The sequence below is a fragment of the Mustela putorius genome, unplaced genomic scaffold (genome assembly GCF_011764305.1).
Source record: "Mustela putorius furo isolate JIRA1106 unplaced genomic scaffold, ASM1176430v1.1 tig00003834_pilon_pilon_pilon, whole genome shotgun sequence".
Lineage (NCBI taxonomy): Eukaryota > Metazoa > Chordata > Mammalia > Carnivora > Mustelidae > Mustela > Mustela putorius.
This window is the reverse complement of record NW_025421987.1, coordinates 28,935,958-28,953,090: the sequence shown is the minus strand read 5'-3', so window position 1 is coordinate 28,953,090 and position 17,133 is coordinate 28,935,958. Positions and strand designations below refer to the sequence as shown.

Below are 17,133 nucleotides of genomic sequence, written 5' to 3'. Positions count from 1 at the left end.
ACCAGAGACAGTTATTAACATGTAAAACCTTAAGAATGTTGATCTCAGGAGACTTACCTATGAAATACAATAGAAAATAAGCTGTAGACAGCTATAAAATAATTTCGGAAGAGTCAACCTAAGATTTGCAGTTTAACACTAGATATATTTAACTATAATACAAATACTAGAAGGTGTAGATAATTGTGGCAGACTAATATTAAGACACAGAGTATGAACATAATATTAGTAATAAAATTGGGAGGAAAAGGAAAAAATAAAATCCATATGCAATAAAGCATGCTGATAGATTTATGGGTATTATCTGTGAGTGAAAGTTGACACTTGAAGCTAACAAACAAGTAAAATAAATTAAGTACAGTTAATATCATATATATTAAAACAAAAAATAATAATATAAAATTTGAAAGCAGAAGACAGGAATAAGTAAAGAAAAATTATTTTATTGCTTATGGTGGAACTAAGAATTCAAAGAGGAGATATTAATAGAAGTATATGACTATAAAGAAATAGAAATCTTCCTACATTCCAAAAACAAAGCAAAAACAGTAAAGTAAGGCATGTAGTGAAAAATTCGTTATTTATAATAGAGAAAAACATGAAACAACTTAAGCTAAATAAAAATATATAATTTAGGTTAATAAGCAACAAAAAAAAGATGAAGAAGGATTATTTACTAATGAAACTGAGACTTTCCATATTGTTTCATAACCATGGAGTTGGATTTTTATGTTTACAAAGGCCCACATAAACCAAATTTATCTGCAAAGCAAATATGAAGAGAATTGGGAAAAAAAAATGTCATGTAAATGCAAATAACATATTCTGTTAAAGTGTAGTCTTAATGTCAAACAAGATAATATTCAGGACCAAAATTACTAAATGCAACAAAGAAGGACACTTCATAATGTTGTTAAGATCTCCATAACAAATTTATAGAAACAACTTTCATAAAGCAAAACTACAAGAAATAGAAGAACTAACAGAGATGTACACTAACACTAATAAGAGAGTTTAACACACTTCTCAGATCTACATAGATCAAGAGGACAAAACTACCAATAAGGATATAGAAGACCTAAGAAAGACACACAATATGTAAGCCTAATAGATAAATAAATTGAATTGTTTCTTATGAAAAAAAAAGTATTTTTCCATACACACATGTAATTATGTAATTATGAAAAACTGTCTGATATTAGTTCAAAAAGGCCTTAAAATTTTCAAGAAAATAGAAATTCAAATAAGATACTCTAATTATAATTAATGGAATTGGAAATTGTTACTTAGTCAAAAAAAGAAGGGACAGCAACTCTTTTCAGAAACTGCAACTAAGTAACTTTACATTAAGTATAGTATGGAGAGGCCAGCTTTCCTCTGAGGTATGACAGATGGTGACATAGAAAGATGGTGACATATATTCACCTCCTCCCACAGACACACTGAGTCTACAACTATATATGGAACAATTTCCTGTTAAAAAAAATTAAAGACTGGCTAACTTATGACTACACATTGGGTAAAGAAGAAAAAGTGGGTAGGAGAGGCTGGGAAACAATCTCAGTAGTGGTGACTTACAACTGGGAGGAAACTCAAACCCCAGGGCTTCTCTCTGAGGAGGAAAGGGTTCAAAACCCAAATTGGGCACACCAACTTTTAAGACATGCACTTGAGAGATGAGCCCCCAAATATTTGATTTTGAAAACCAATAGGGCTGTCATCCCAAGACTCAAAGAAATGCCTCTTAAAGGACTTGTGTGCTTGGACTCACCCTTTCAGGGACCATTAAAAACAATTCTAATATTGCTTATATTAAAATCTCAGCCAGAGGGCAGAACACTTTTTTTTTTTTTTTTTTTTTTTTTTTTAAGTGAAAGAGTGGGTGGAGAGAGAGAGAGAAAATCTTAAGCAGGCTCCAGGAGTCTAACATGAGGCTGGATCTCATGATGATGAGATCATGACCTGAGCTGAAATCAAGAGTCCAATGCTTAACTGACTAAGCACTCAGGCCACCCCAGGCACGTATTTTAACACACACACACACACACACACACACACGCCTAGGAACCTACAGGATCCCTCTCCAGGGATGGAGACTGGTGGACCCTTGTCGTTCCACTATCCCTCTGATGTGGTCCAAAGTACCACTGTCTCCCAGAAGGGAACCTTTACAAATATCTGATAACCAGGGAGTGCCTCTTGATTGCCTGGGTCTAGAGGCAAGTTGAGCCTACATGCCTGGTAACATGAGACTGTTATAATGAGTATCACTTAGAAGGAGCTCATAGTCCTTTCTGGTACCATGCTTTTTTTTTTTTTTTTTTTACTGCTGTAATGGTACACCTGTACATTGCCTGGCTCTAGAGGCCATAGGGGCTAACTTTTGCTCATGGGTCCCACAGGGCTAAAATCAATGGAGAAAGGATCCTTAAATAGCTACTCCCCTCAGGGCACAGAAAAAGGCAGCAGACCTAGAGCTCAGATTTTCTGTGCCATTGTCCCTGGAGGGAAACTTTATATGCATCTAGTGCCTGGTTTTTGCAGCCAACGCCCAGGGGATAACCCTTGGTCACCTGGCTCTGGTGTCCAGAGGGTCTTGCATTTCTGGGCCCCATGGGACTGTGGCAATTGGAGGGATGGTTCTTGGCACCCCCAGATCACTGCAAAGACATAGTAATCTGAGACACCCCTTCCCCAGTCATTCTGGTAAAGTAAGCCACATTGTTTGTCTTGGGGTTTCAGATTGAGGGGCAAGCTTCAGGTTTGGTACACTCTTAGTGGCCTATGGAGCTACTCTCAAGGAACATTGGCTATGGATACCATCTTGGTACTTTCCCTTTTTGGTTTTTCTCCAGCTTTCTGGTTTCTCTTAGACAGAAACTTATACACTCATTTGTAGCCCAAATTTGTATAACTGCCATCCAGGCACCCCTCATGACTGTTGACCTCTAGGGGCCAGGAGGGCTTATGCTTGTGGACTCTCAGGACTACATATATCTGCATATTTTTAAAAGCTGTTGCCTGAGGGCCTGGTTTCTAGTCACCCTGATTCTGTGGAACACTGACAGATATTGATACATCTTCAACTACTGGGAGCTATGCAAAGTATAATAAACTGCTTGGACATGCACAGAAGTTTGAGAGATGACCAGCAACTGGGGCAGGGCTGAATGAAAGTTCCATCTCCTACACAAGTCTACTCTTTCAAGACTAGGAGAGATAGCTGTTTTATCTATTGTATAGAAACCAATAGAGAATAAAGCGAAATAATGAAATAGAGGACTTTGGTAAAATGAAAGAACAAGATAAAACTCCAGGGAGAAGGAAGGGAGAACCATAATGAAATGAATTTACCTAATAAAGAGTTCAAGGTAATGGTCATAGAGATCTTCACTCATCTAGGGAGAAAATGAATGAAGAAGGTAAGAGCTTCAACAAAGAGATGGAAAATGTAAGAAACTATCAAATAGAAGTCACAGAGCTAAAGAATGCAATAACTAGCCTGAAAATACACTGGAGTGGGACAACAACACACTAGATGATGCAAAAGAAAGGATAAGTCAACTTAAAGATAAGGTGGGGGGACTTACCCAATCAAAGTGATGAAAAGAAAAAGAAACAAACAAATAAATAAATAAACATGAACACAGTTTAAGGAATATGTATGGCAAAAATAATGGACTAAAATTTGCATTATAGGGCTCCCAGAAGAAGAGAGAAACAAAGGGGCAGAGATCTTATTAGAAGAAAAAAAGATACCAAAGACTTCCAGGGAAAATGGCAGAGTTGGAGGATCCTGAGCTCATGTTATTCCATGGATACAACCAGATAACACTTACATTAGCGTAAATAAATCAGAAAATGGAAAGAACAGACTTTTTACAACTAAATGTAGAATGATACATAAAAAGGGTATGAAAGGTAAAGACACAGTTGGGAGCCAAACAAATACCCAGCACTGTCCACAGGAGGGAGGACACTGGGGTGGAGAGAGAGGAGAGGATCTGTGCGGGGCACCCCATGCATTGGGGGCTCACACTAGGAAGACAAATCCTCATAACATTTGGTTTTGAAGGCCAGAGAGGACTGGCTTTAGGAGTTTTTACAATCAGTGAGGCTTAACATGTGGAACTTTATAAAAACAAAGGATTCTGCTCTAGGAGAGCTGGGAGGGAGACAGAAAACTGAATTTCCGCCCTTAAAAAGACAGTGTAACAAACACTTCCATGGAGGTGCAGCATAGGAGCAGTAGTTTGAAAAATGTCTGGGGTATATGGGAAAGAGATTTATTTAATAATCTTAGAGTGTAGGCTGAAGGACAGGGAACTTTGGGAGACTTCAAGAACAAAAGAGTTGGAGGGTACCACTTTCATTCCCACCCCTGCCTAGATACACAGAAACCTGTGAAAAACAGTTCAGTGCCCACACTCTCCACCCAGCTTGCTAGCAGTATGCCCTGCCCCCTTGTTCTATTGACATGCCCCCTCCAGCCTGGACTTGGTTCCAGATCCTCTCCCACAGCAAAACTGCACAAACCTTGCTAAACCATGTGCCCAACCCCCACATTCTCCCACAGACCTGCCTACTCCAATACAACCTTGGCCAGAACCCATCCAAAGTGGTGCTGCCGGCCTGAGAGTATGCAAGCAGCCCAGATAGTGTCCAGCATCACTCCAAAATGACTCCTACCCTGGGGAGAGGGAAAGATAACCATACATACCAGTCCAAGTGCTGCCCCAGCAGTGGGCCAGGGGCAGACATCTGATGTGACTGCAGATCATACTCACCAATAAAAGCTTCTCAGGAGACAACACAAGGAAAGTGCCCTGCAGTTCTATGCTACTGCAGCTCTGGTAAAAGTCAATCTGAAATGAAGCCTAAGTCAGCCCCAGACTGGTCCACTAAAAATGAAATGATCAAACCCTTTGCCCATAGGCAGGCAAAGAAAATCATTGAAGGTGACAGGACTGAAGGTAAAGGTGGCTTCACCACAATAGGGCACATGCAACACACATAAGAGACATCACTGAAGCACCAGGTTTTGGAGAATGGGAGACATTGCATTGCAGGGCACCACAGGACCTCTTCTTCATAAGGCTACTATTTTCAAAAGCAGTAGATGAAGCTGTCTTTCTTAATGCATCGAAATAGATGCAGGGAGTAAGGTAAAATAAGCAGAGAAATATGTCCCAAATAAACAACAGGACAAAATCACATCAAGAGACCTAAATGAAATGTTAATAAGTAATACGCCTGAGAGAATTAAAAGTAATGGTCATTAAGAAATACAGGAAGATGGTGGTAGAGTAGCAAAATCCAAGGCTCACCGCATCCCACAAATACAACCAGATAACTATCAATCACCCCAAATACCCCAGAAATGAAATATCCTTAGAAAATGAGAGGGGCTGAATTTTGTGAGTTCTTGCAACTAGCAGGTTTAAAACCTGGAGTTTTAAAGATCAGTGGGATTGGCTGGGACACAGCCTGGAAAGCACTCTGCTGCTCTTAGAAAGAAGGTAAACAACCCAGGGTCAGACAGTATGGAAATAGTGATCTGAAGAGAACCTGGGACACAAAGTGAGGACATTATTTGCTCTTCTCGGAGGATGTTCCTAAGAGGCAGCATTCACAGAGAAACCTCTCAAGGAACAAAAATGCTTGCCAGTGTTATTTCCCCATATCCCTCCCCTGCTCCTTAGCATAAACATAGAGCCACCTCCAGGAAGCAGTGCAACAAGATCACTGACTGCCTAACTTGATTACATTAAGCCTTACCCTGTCACAAAACCAGCTGGTGTTGACAAGAAGGTGGTTCATGAGTGGTTAAACTACACAAAATGCCTGGGTACTATCCTACTGAAGATAAGGGCTTACTATTTGTGACTGGATGTTTGGCCCTCAACTGAGTTCTTCTGCATAGAACAAACCAGAAATTTGTCATTATCACCTCTACTAAAATTGATATCAGCAGTGTGAAAATCTCCAAACATCTCACTGATGCTTATTTCAAGAAGAAGAAGCTAAATCCAGACACCAGGAAGGTGAGATCTTTAACAAAGAGAAATATGGGATTACAGAGCAGTGCAAGGTTGGTCAGAAAGCTATGGACTCACAAATAGTGCCCCAAATCAAAGCTGTTCCTCAGTTTCAGGGCTACCTCTGTGTTTTCTCTCACAAATGGAGTTTATCCTCACAAATTGGTGTTCTGAATTTCCTACAAAGAACCTAATTAAATAACTGATCCATTAAAAAAAAAAAAGGAGAGAGATGAAGAATGCAATAAATGAAATTAGAAACATGCTCAATGCAATGAGCAGCAGGCTGGAAGAATCAGAGGAATGAATTAAACAACTAGAAGACAAAGCAATGGAAAGCAATGAAGGTGAACCAAAGAGAGGAAGAATAATGCTAAATGAGAAGAGACTTAGAGAAATTAGTGACTCCATCAAATTTAGTAACATTCATATCATATCATAAGAGTCCCAGAAGAAGAGAGAAAAGGGGGACAGAAAATTTATTTGAGGAAATAATAACTTAAAACTTCCTTATTCTGGGGAAGGAAACAGATATCCAAATCCAGAAGGCACAAAGAACTTACATCAAAATCAACAAAAGCAGGGGGCACCTGGGTGGCTTGGTGGGTAAAGCCTCTGCCTTCAGCTCAGGTTTTGGTTCCAGGGTCCTGGGATTGAGCCCCACATCGGGCTCTCTGCTCAGCAGGGAGCCTGCTTTCCCCTACCCTGCCCCGTTCCTGCCTCTCTGCCTACTTGTGATCTCTGTCTGTCAAATAAATAAATAAAATCTTTTCAAAAAATCAACAAAAGCAGGCCTACACCAAGACATATTGCAATTAAATTCACAAAATATGGTGATAAAGAAAAAAAATCTTGAAGGCAGCAAGACAAAAGGAGTCATTAACTAACAAAGGAAAACCTGTAAGATTAGTAGATTTTTTTCAGCAGCGATTTGTCAAGCGAGAAGAGAGTAGTATGACATATTCAAAGTGCTGAATGGGGAAAATGTACAACCAAGAATATTCCATGCAGCAAGGCTATCACTCAGAATAGGGGAGATAAACAGTTTCCCAGACAAACAAAAACTAAAGGAGTTCATGACCACTGCCCAGACCTGCAAGAAATATTTAAGGGGATTTTTTGAATGGAAAGGAGAGAAAAAAAAAGTGATGGTATAAAGATAGAGAACACAAAAACAGTAAAAATGAATATTTCTGTGAAAAAATCAGCCAAAGAACTCACATACACAAAAAAATAAAATAAAATAACATATACCCAAATCATGAAGAAGAGAAGAGATAGAATGGGTTCGAATTTAAATGACCATCAACTTAATAGAGACTGCTATATGAAGAGGAGGTTATATACAAACGTAATGGTGACCATATATCAAAACCACTAATAAACATGCAAAGAATAAAGAGAAAATAATCCAAATATATCACTAAAGAAAATCAGCAAAACATGAAAGAGAGAAAGACAAGAAAGGATAAGAGGAGACCTCCAGAAACAACTACAAAAAGGTAATAAAATGGCAATAAATATATACCTACCCATAATTACTTTGAATGTAAATGCACTAAATGCTCCAATCAAAAGACAAAGGGTGTCAGAATGGATAAAAACACAAAACCCATCTATATGCTATCTACAATAGATGCATTTTAGACTTAAAGACATCTATAGATTGAAAATGAGGGGATGGAGAAACATTTATCATGCAAATGGTTTTGAAAAGAAATTAGACTTTGAAACAAAGACTATAACAAGAGACAAAGAAGGGGACTATATAATAATAAGGAGGACAATCCAACAAGAAGTTATAATAATTGTAAATATTTATGGGCCCAATATGGGAGCATCCAAATACATAAAACAATTAATACCAAACATAAAGGAACTAATTGATAAAAATACAATGCTAGTAGGGGACTTTAATACTCCACTTACATCAATGTACTAATCATCTAAATAGAAAATCACCAAGGAAAAAAATGGCTTTGAATGACACACTGAACCAGATAGACTAAATAGATATTCAGGATATTTCAAACTAAAACAGCAGAATATACATTCTTTTCAAGGGCACATGGAATATCCTCCAGAAAATAGATCACATGATAGGCCATAAAATAGGTCTCAGCAAATTCAAGAAGACTGAAATCATACTGTGCACCATTTCTGACTATAACACTATGAAATTAGAAATCAACCACAAAAAAAATACGGAGAGAGTCCAAGTATATAAAGATTAAAGAACATCACACTAAAGAGTGAATGAGTTAGGAAATCAAAGAAGAAATTTAAAAATTCATGGAAATAAATGAAAATGAAAACCCAAGTGTCTAAAACCTTTTGGATGCAGCAAAAGTTGTTTTAAAAGGGAAATATATATCAATACAAGGCTACCTCAAGAAGCAAGAACAACCTCCAATAAATAACCTGACATTACACCTAAAGGATCTAGAAAAGAACAGCAAACAAAAGTAAAAACATCAGAAGAAGGAAATAATAAAGATTAGAAAGGAAGTAATAGAGTAACTGAAAAAACAGTAGAAGGAATCAATTAAACTAGGAGCTGGTTCTTTGAAAAAAATAATAAAATTGATAAATTTCTAGCCAGATCTTATCAAAAAAAAAAAAAAAAAGGGAAATGACCCAAATGAAGAAAATCACAAATGAGGAGAACGAACAGACAACACAACACAAATGTAAAGGATTATAGGACAATAGTATGAAAAACTATATGCTAACAAATTAGATAGTCTAGAAGAAATAGATTAATTCCTAGAAATATATAAATCACCAGAACTGAAACAGGAAGAAATAGAAAATTTGAACAGACCAGCCACCAGCAAAGAGTTTGAATCATTAATCAAAAAACTCTCAACAAACAAAAGTCCAGTCAGACACCTTCACAGGTGAATTCTACCAAGTATTTAAAGAAGAGATAATAGCTATTCTTCTCAAACTATCCAAAAAACAGAAGAGGAAGGAAATCTTCCAAATTTATTCTATGAACCCAGCATTACCCTGATACCAAAACCAGATAAAGACATCACGATAAAAGAGAACAATAGGTTAATATCTCTGATAAACATCGATGCAAAAATCCTCAACAAAATAGTAGCTAAGCTACCTAATTCTAAACAATAAATTAAAAAAAAGTCATTCACCACAATCAAATGGGATTCATTCCTGGGTTGCAAGGGTAGTACAATATGCACAAATCATTCAACGTGCTACACCACATTAATAAAAGAGAAGATAAAAACTGTATGTTCATTTCAACAGATACAGAAAAAGCATTTGACAAAGTACAATATCCATTGAACATTAAAAACCCCGAACAAACTAGGTTTAGAGGGAATATACCTCAACTTAATAAAAGCTGTATATGAAAAACCCAGAGTTGACATTATCCTAAATGGAGAAAAACTTTGAGCTTTACTCTACTGTCAGGAGAAAGACATTCTCATTACTTTTATTCAAGACAATATTGGAAGTCCTAGCCATAGGAATCAGACAACAACAACAAAAAATCAAATGCATCTAAATCAGCAAGGAAGAAGTAAGATTTTCACTATTTGAAGACGATATGATACTGTATATGGAAAACCTAAAAGACCTCATCAAAAAACTGCTATGACTGGTAAACAAATTTAGTTTTTGGAATTTGCAGAATACAAAATTTTCAGAATACAAAATCAATGTACAGAAATCTATTGTATTTCCAAACTCCTATAATGAAGCAGCAGAAGGAGAAATTAAGGAATCAATCCCATTAATCCCATTTACCATTACCCTAAAAATAATAAAATGTCTAAGAATAAACCTAACCAAAGATTGAAAGACTTATACTCTGAAAACTACAAAATATTGATGAAAGAAATTAAAGAAGACACAGAGAAATGGAAAGACATTCCATGCTCATGGGTTGGAAGAACAATTATTGTTAAAATGTCTATACTACCTAAAACAATCCAGACATTTAATGCAATTGCTATTAAGATGCCAACAGTGTTTTTTTACAGAACTAAAATGAATAATCTTAAAATTTGTATGGAACCACAAAAGGCCCCAAATAGCCAAAGCTATCTTGAAAAAGAAAAACAAAACTGGCACTATCATAATTCTAGACTTCAAGTTATACTACAAAGCTGTAGTGATCAAAACAGTATGGTACTGGCATAAAAATAGACACATAGGTCAATGGAACAGAATAGAAAATCCAGAAATAAACCCATAATTATATGGTCAATTTACCATTGACAAAGTTAGCAAGAATACACAATGGGAAAAAGGCAGTCTCTTCAAAAAATGGTGTTGGGAAAACTGGACAGCTACATGCAAAAGAATGAACCTGAAGCACATTCTCATCCCATGCACAAAAATAAACTCAAGATGAATTAAAGACCTAAATGTTAGACCTGAAACTATAAAAATTCTAGAAGAGAGCACAGGCAATGATTTTTTTGGGCACTGACCGTGGCAACATTTTTCTAGATATGTCTCCTGAGGCAAAGGAAGAAAAGCAAAAATAAACTACTGGGACCACGTCAAAATAAAAAGGTTCTGCACAGCAAATGAAACAGTCAACAGAAATAAAAGACAACCTACTGAATGGGAGAAGATATTTGCCAGTGAAATATCGGATAAAGGGTTAGCATTCAAGATATATAAGAAGTTATATAACTCAACACAAAATCCACAAATAACCCAATTTAAAAATGGACAGAAGATGTGAACAGACATTTCTCCAAAGAAAATGTGCAAATGAACAACAGACTCATAAAAAGATGCCCAACATCAATTATAGTCAGGGACATGTAATTTAAAGCTACAATGAGATATCATCCCACACCTGTCAGAATGGCTAAAATCAAAAATGCAAGAAACAAGAAGTATTGGTAAGGATGTGGAGAAAAAAGGAACATCTACTGTTGATAGGCAAACTTGTGTAGCCACTGTGGAAAACAGTATAGAAACACCTCAAAAAATTAAAAGTAGAGTGACCATATAATTACCAATAATCACACTACTGGGTATTTATGAAACACTAATTCAAAAAGATATATGCACCCCTATGTTTCTTGCAGCATTATTTATAATAGCCAAAATATGGAAACAATCAAAGTGTCCATTCATAGATAAATGATAAAGACAATGTGGTATAGATATGCAATGGACTATTACTCGCCATAAAAAAAAAAATCATGCCATTTGCAACAACATGGATGAATATGGAAAGTATAATGCTAAGTGAAATAAGTTGGTAAGAGAAAGACAAATACCATATGATTTTTTTTTAAGATTTTATTTTATTTTTAGAGACACACTGGGAGAGTGAGATGGGGCAAAGGAAAAGAGAGAGAGAATCTTCAGCAGGCTCCATCCTCAGCCTGAAGCTCAATGCAGGGCTCAAACTCACAATGCTGAAATCTTCACCTGAGCCCAAATCAAGAGTCAGATGCTTAACTGACTGAGGCACCCTGGTGCTCTGATTTCACTCATATGTGGAATTTTTAAAAAACAAACAAATGAAGAAAGAAAAAAAAGAGACAAACTCTAAAACAGACTTTTAACTATAACAAACAGATGATTACCAGAGAGAAAGTGGGTGGGACATGGGTTACATATGTGATGGGGAATAAGTATACCTGCTGTGATGAGCCCTGGGTGTTGTATGCAAGTGTTGAATCCTTATATTATACACCTGACTAATTTCACACTATATGTTAACTAACTAGAATTTAAACAAAATCTTTTAAAAAATTAAAGATTTCATTTAACTTTTATTTAGAGAGACAGCATGCATGAGCATACATGCATACACACTCACACACATGTGCTGCAGGAAGGACAGGGGGAGAAGGAGAGGGAAAAAGAATCTCAAGCAGACTTCAAGCTGAGTGCAGAGCCCAATGTGGGGCTCAATCCCACGACCCTGAGATCATGATCTGTGCCAAAATCAAGAGTCTGTGGCTTAACCAACTGAGCCACCCAGAAGTCCAAAATTTCTTTTTTTTTCTTTTAAAGACATTAGTTTGTTGTATTTCATTATGGCAGCCCAAGCAATGTGACTAAAATCAATAGAAAGATGTAGACTTTGGTCCTGGATGAAGCTGTAAGAGCAGATGGCCATCACACTGCAGAAGATTTGCCTTTATATCAAGATCAATTAAAAAACTTGTGAAATGTTTTAAGAATGATAATATGATTAAATTCACATTTTCTGAGAACATCTTAACTGAAGAATGGAGGTGAACCAAAATGTAGAACTGCTAAGAAAGATATTATTGAAGTCCAGGAAAGAGAAGCTGGTAGCTTGGATTAAGATGGTGTCGGAAAAGCTGGAGAGGAAAGGATCACAGGCAAAATATATTTAGGAGTTAAAATATAGAGAACTAAATAATGAATTGAAATTTTTTACATAATATTAAGTGAAAGAGCCAAATGCAAAATTACAGATTCATTACGATACAAGTAAAAACTCAGGGAAACGGGGTAAAAATACAAAAATTATAGATAACATTCTCACATTCTACTTTTCAGGATAATAAAAAATGTGGTTATATTATGCTTCTCCTTTTAAAATAAAAATAATATTTTAGTGTAACTGCCACAGAATTACTGTAAGGGTCACTCCCTAAGGGTAATTGAAATGTTAACTATAGGTTTTGCTGAGATTTTGTGTAGAATTAGTAAAATCAGGTGAGGCCTTGCAGTAGGAATTATCTCTGACATTTAAATATGCCTTGGAGAGTCTACAGTAAAAGGGGTATTCCAGTATAAGAAGATCCATACAGAACTGAAATCATTAACAAGCCTCCCCTGGTTAATTTTCTTGAGACAAGCTATTTTATATATGGGTAGACAATTATACCTCCTTTACCAGAGACACATTTTCCAAACCTTCTAAGGCTTGGCTTCATTTGTAAAATAAGGGTCCTAATTTCTTTCTAAAGATATTATGAAGACACAATGAGATTGAGTCAGGTAGAGTCTTTTCGACAATGTCTATTGCATGCTAAGTCCTCAGACTGAGAGTGGTAGTAAAGTGATGATGTGTTAATAATTAGCAGTGGTAGTCATAGTTGTCTTCATAGATTTTTAATGCCTGGTATACGGTTAAAGTAAAATCGTATTCACCTTATTTAGTTATGAAGCACAGGTTTAAGTACAGAAATTATTCATATCACATGGGAGAGAAAATTGGTTTACTGGGGTTTTAGGAATAGATGTTTGTATAATTTAGTGTAAATCAGCAATTCTAGAGCTGATTGTGTAGGAATTATTCAGTGCTCACAGTAGCATCTCCTGCTAAGATGTCATTTGATCTTCCTTGAATGAGAATACTTTTCTTTTAACCCCACAAGGCAATTGAGGAAACACATTGAAAAAGCTAAATCTTGTGAAATGTTGTCTTAGCTATCTAGAGAGACTTGAAAGGTCAATGGTAGAGGAAACAGAGTGGTTGGATTGAAAGAATCGGTGTGATATTCCAACAACACCAAGACACTTATTAGATGGGCACTGTTTTTTGCTAAGTTGTATTTATAAAATAACCCATAATACAAATAAAAGTGCACTTTCTGAATAAATGATGCTTATCCTCCTGATTGGCTATCCACTAAAGGACATAGTACAACTTGTTTCTCAAAAATGCATTTTGGATCCAAGGAAACATTTATTTATTTATTTATTTGCTGATTATTTTTATTTATTTATTTATTCAACAGAGAGATCACAAGTAGGCAGAGAGGCAGAGAGAGAGGAAGAGAAGCAGTCCCCCTGCCGAGCAGAGAGCCCAAATGCGGGGCTTGATCCCAGGACCCTGGGATCATGACCTGAGCTGAAGGCAGAGGCTTTAACCCACTGAGCCACCCAGGCGCCCCCAAGGAAGTATTTAGTATCAAAATCCTGGCCTTGGCTATCTACTTCATCTCTTAGTGTAGGACCTGGATCAGGTTACCTCATGACTCTGGGCTTTAGTGTCCTCACTGCAAAATGAGCAGTTCAAACTTATTCACATGGCTGAAGATTTAAGTAATATAAAATACTGAAAGGACTTCACATGTGGCCTAGTACATGGCATGACTTTACGAAATTCTCATTTCTGTTTCCCCTTCTTAAATCTGTAACTATTTTTAGAACATTGGATCAAAGGAATATGACACAATACATTGGTGTAGAGTGGGGATAAAACATACAATTTCAGATCCTTTCATCTTAAATTTAATCTCTATATAGGTGCAAGAACAAGACCTAGATGATTGTTTTTAAAAAAGTAATTTTTCATTTAGGATATACTTAACAGACATCTAGAAACACACAGAAAGCAGATTGAATTGACATCTAATGGATACAGTAAATCCAAAATTAAAACTACAATAAGACATTTCCAAGTTCAATGTTTTGTTATTCCATATCTTTATTCTTTTTTCAGTTCAGCTGGAAACCTCTTCCAATGTCTATTCAGGGAAAACATTTTGAAAGGAGTATTTTAATGAGACCATTTGTGTTTCCAGTGCCTTGCTGAGTGACAGGTTATGGAAAGCCTAGATAAATATTGTTTGAATCGAGAGTCTAAAAATGGAAACATTTTATAAGTCTTATCAGTGTCTCATATTCAGTACGAAAGTGAATTTCCCAAAATGTGCCCCAAACATAAAAGACTTTAAGAGGGTAAATCACTATCCTACTCTTCTTTTCAACAAGAAAATTTGGAAATGGCATCCCATAGTGTTACTTTTCAAGCATCTCTTGCTGCTAGATTTCTTTAAATGTTTTTGAGTAAAGCAGGCAAAATATTTTCTCCAGTTTTACAATACTAACAATGCTCATTCATTTCAAAGGGTTTCTATACTTCCATGAAGGCGTTCTATGTCTACCTGAGCATGGATATCTCATTAGAAACTGATGTGCCATAATCTCTATGACTGGAAAACTGTTTATTCTATAAATTTATTTTGCCCTATAATTTTCTGGTGCCTGAAAAAGTACTGATAAATGACACCCTACTGTTGTTCCAAATACCAAGTATAAAATGCTGTCTTTCTATGCCTGCACTTAGTATTGATTCTTCAAATGGCAAAAGAATCTGTAAAAAACACAAGAGAATCAAGAAGGCTTTTAGAGCAGCAGTACATTCAAGTAGAGCGGGCAGGCCAGAAGTGGTTTTAAAATGCTTGGAAATTACTGTGCAGTGTAGAGAGCTAGAAATCCACAATTTGTTAGTAAACCCAATTCTTATCATGAAAGCTGCAAATCACTGATACTCATGCCAGCTTTGTTGTTGTTATAGTTAACACTTTATAAACTAGTACTGTAGGAACAGATAGTTCAAGTCATTTCATGAAATACTGGCCTCAGATTACCAACAACACTTTATTCTTTCTTGTATCCTTAGATCTGTCCCACAAAAGCTTTTGACTTAGAAAAACAACTCCATTCCTTGCAGAGTAATGACAGAGGGGATGGTCTTGGGCTATTGCTGTGGCAGAAAAGTCTCTCGTCTTAGAAAGGCCAGGTGAGAGGTTAGACTAATTGAATCATTTAGTGGCGGCTTCTCTTTAAGTGCTTTCCTGGTTGAGGGGCCAAAATCTATATTAACACCTCTGCCCTTAGTAACACAGTTCTTCAAGTAAAGAAGCTTTGCCCACAAGTCTTCAAGCACTCAATAGAGCTCACTAAATAAATAACAAGCAAGTGTGAATGTGACAGTCTAATGGATTATGTTGGATCAGAACTAAAGAAGAGAGGTGCCTGGGTGGCTCAATGGGTTAAAGCCTCTGCTTTCGGCCCAGGTCATGATGGCGGGGTCCTGGGATAGAACCTGCTTCTTCCTCTCTCTCTATCTCTCTGCCTGCCTCTGCCTACTTGTGACCTCTGTCAAATAAATAAATTAAATTAAATTAAATTTTTAAAAAAGAACTAAAAGAAGAAACAAAACAAACAAACAAACGAAAAATCAGGAGTTGGTATCCATGGTCAGTTTAAAATGTCTCTCACCTAACTCTGCCAAGCCTGTAATTCACCTCTATTTGAATTAGAAAACCAGCATGTTTTGTCCAAATGAGTCAATTTATCTGTGAATGTTAATTTGTCAAATCTGTCTGAAAAGAATAGCTAATGGTATATTGGACCCTTAAACAAAATGGGGGTGTAGACTCACTTCCCCTACCCTGTGCACCCAAAAATCCACATATAACTTTTGACTCCCCACAAACTCCTAATAGCCTACTATTGACGGAAAGCTTTATCAAAAATAGAAAAAACTGGGGTGCCTGGGGGGCTCAGTGGATTAAAGCCTCTGCCTTCAGCTCAGGTCATGATCCCAGGGTCCTGGGATGGAGCCCTGCATCAGGCTCTCTGCTCAGTGGGGAGCCTGCTTCCTCCCTTTTTCTCTGCCTGCATCTCTGCCTACTTGTGATCGCTGTCTGTGAAATAAAGAAAATATTAAAAAAAAAAAAAACAGAAATAACTAACACACATTTTGTATGTTGTATGTATTACATACTATATTCCTACAATGAAGTAGGCTAAAGAAAAGAAAATGCCATTGAGAAAATCATAAGAAAAAATACATTTACAGGACTGCTCTGTATTTGTTGAAAAAAATCCACATACAAGTGATCCTGCACATGTTCACTGTGCAACAATAAATTGTGTTACTCCAAATCTCTCCCTTATGTCTCCACAATACCCTACATGTCTGCCACAACCGTGGGACTACAGTTTCAAGGAACAGGTAAGATCAACATCCCTTAAAACCTGGGCATGAAAAAGTTTGAGGTTCCTTTCAGATATTTTTTAATGTGGGAAGACTACATGATGATACTATTGATTTCCTCAAAAACAATGTTTTCTAGTTTAGTATATTATTTGTCTCTATTTTCCTCATTATTCGTTTCCAGGCCAGTTATTTCTCCTCTTTATCATGCTTCATTGAGAGACTTACCTTGCTTTATGTGCTGAATCAGCAATTTATTTGAATATATCAGCAATGACTTTTTTTTTTTCAAATGTGATCAAATTATATTAAAGTTCATCTAAGAGAATAAAAAAAGTGAAGCAATAGTTACCATTTATTGTGCTGATAACGTATACAAGG

General features: G+C 36.5%; 1 pseudogene; it reads left to right on the top strand.

The window, feature by feature from the left end:
* The first annotated feature begins 3,777 nt into the window (after window positions 1–3,777).
* LOC123394306 lies at window positions 3,778–6,212 on the top strand (annotated as a pseudogene).
* Window positions 6,213–17,133: the final 10,921 nt, after the last annotated feature.